Consider the following 2,500-nt stretch of genomic DNA (forward strand, 5'->3'; position numbering starts at 1 on the left):
GTGGGACACAAATCCAACTACGAGCTTTTTAACCGCAACAACTTTAATATACGCTATTGGAGCTGGAATTACCGCGGCTGCTGGCACCAGACTTGCCCTCCAATAGATACTCGTTAAAGGATTTAAAGTGTACTCATTCCGATTACGGGGCCTCGGATGAGTCCCGTATCGTTATTTTTCGTCACTACCTCCCCGTGCCGGGAGTGGGTAATTTGCGCGCCTGCTGCCTTCCTTGGATGTGGTAGCCGTTTCTCAGGCTCCCTCTCCGGAATCGAACCCTGATTCCCCGTTACCCGTTACAACCATGGTAGGCGCAGAACCTACCATCGACAGTTGATAAGGCAGACATTTGAAAGATGCGTCGCCGGTACGAGGACCGTGCGATCAGCCCAAAGTTATTCAGAGTCACCAAGGCAAACGGACCGGACGAGCCGACCGATTGGTTTTGATCTAATAAAAGCGTCCCTTCCATCTCTGGTCGGGACTCTGTTTGCATGTATTAGCTCTAGAATTACCACAGTTATCCAAGTAACGTGGGTACGATCTAAGGAACCATAACTGATTTAATGAGCCATTCGCGGTTTCACCTTAATGCGGCTTGTACTGAGACATGCATGGCTTAATCTTTGAGACAAGCATATGACTACTGGCAGGATCAACCAGGGAGCTGCGTCAACTAGAGCTGAGCAGCCGGCCGCCCGGGAGTGTGTCCCGGGGGCCCGCGCGAACACGCAAGCGTCCGCTCAATCATTCTGCAAACAGGAGGAGGCTGAGCTCCCCTGCACAATACACCTCGAAACCCTCTCAGGTCCCGGCGGCGCGCAGCGCCGTCCCAAGTACTTGGTCGGGTTCGAGAGAGGCGCAATCGCCCGGAGTTAGGCGAGTAGACGCTTTCGGTGCGACCACCCGTGCTCCCAACTGAGCTTGCCGCTGCCGACAGAGGCCCGGGAGCGTGCTGTCGTGGCATTGCCGGCGGGAGACAACACGCGCCACCTACGGTGACCGGCAGCTCCAACGCCAGCGCCACAGAAGGACAAAAGCCCCACTTGGGTGCCGAAGCGAACTCTCCCAGCACAGCGCACGCGCCAACACATCCGCACAGCTGCGATACAAACCACCAGCGAGAACCGCTGGGGCGACCGAGCAGCAGACGGCGTCGCGGCGCCGAGCGCCGGGCGGCGGCGCATCCTCAACGCACACAGTCCTCAATCGGACCAGCACACTGAAGATGTCCACCGCGCTTCGCACCGGGCCCGCGAGGACCTACTTTGGCCGCACGGCGCCGCGCGCAGGGTGCGCCGGCGCGCAGCTGCGACGCCTGCCGCGTCCGTCGGCCGGCGCGCCTGCCACTGGCCGCCCCCACCAGCCGGCTGTAGCGCGTGCGCCCACGCACCGCGCGGCCAGCACGCCGGGAGGCGCCCCCTCACCGGCCGGGGACGGTCCCACCCAGCCACCGCCGCGTATCGCTTCACACCCAGATGCCGTTCAGTTTCGTCGGCATGGTGGGTATCGCTGGAACAACCGGTTAGTACCTCAACCTATCGTCGCCATCACCGATTCACCCCTAGCGAGAACAACCGCACCACAACAGGTTACCATTTGTTCATTTGCGTAACTTCACCAGAAAACGCAGGCGTCCATCGCCATTTGCAACTTCAACGATTATTGCATGCCTGTGTCAGGTGTCACGCCACACTACGTCTGCCCACATACACGCAACAAAATGTGCACGCCTAGACAATACGTGGAAGGTGGCCCCCGTACGTATGCGATGTCCATTGCTCGAACGACTGTCAACCGGCCTCTGTAGCATGTCGCAGATATGGAACGCGGTGCACCATGCCATCACGGTGTGTGAGGAGAGACGACTAGGTCCGAATACATCAACAGACAGCTCATGCTGATCGCCATCCACGGCGTCCGTTCCTCCCACACGTCTCTATGGCGTACCACACTGCAATCCAGCTCTCATAGGGAGACGACACGTAGCTGCGTGCACAATATTTGCACTGTATGGTCCGCCGTTTTTGGGCGCAGTCGTTGTGCGGTCACACATGTGCCACGATGTATCATTCAGTACATAAGGACGAATGTGCAGTACAGATTGTGGTTCACGCGTACGACATCAGCGGACAGTTGACACAGGCCGCACCACAACGTAGCCTGAGTACGTCGCATGCGAAGGGCATTGAACATGCAAACTTCTCACCAACCAGCTTGCGAAGGCAGGGGGCAAGGTGGGGACGTGGGGAGGGGCGGCATGTACGTCCTGCTGCCATCCACATTACAGTGTACAGCAGGAGCATGTGGAAAGTGAGCAAGACTTGCAAGGTGTTTAACATGAAGCGATACACAGGGGTGCGGGCAGTGCGAGTAGCGAACTATATTGCGAGGGTTGCGGGTGGGCAACACTACAGTAATTGAACGAGTCGTATAACAATTACAGAGCAGGTTTAGGCGACAACGTGGGTTACGTTAAGGCGACAACATGGGTTAGGTT

General features: G+C 57.7%; 1 non-coding gene across 1 annotated transcript in view; it reads right to left on the minus strand.

Moving 5' to 3' along the window:
* Positions 1–666, minus strand: part of LOC124772035 — a 1,909-nt gene extending 1,243 nt beyond the window's left edge. Inside the window, exon 1 of the ribosomal RNA XR_007013717.1 lies at positions 1–666. This exon is cut by the window's left edge and continues 1,243 nt beyond it. This is a non-coding gene — a ribosomal RNA (small subunit ribosomal RNA).
* Between the last annotated feature and the right edge of the window lie 1,834 nt (positions 667–2,500).

The sequence above is a fragment of the Schistocerca piceifrons genome, unplaced genomic scaffold, assembly GCF_021461385.2.
Source record: "Schistocerca piceifrons isolate TAMUIC-IGC-003096 unplaced genomic scaffold, iqSchPice1.1 HiC_scaffold_936, whole genome shotgun sequence".
NCBI lineage: Eukaryota > Metazoa > Arthropoda > Insecta > Orthoptera > Acrididae > Schistocerca > Schistocerca piceifrons.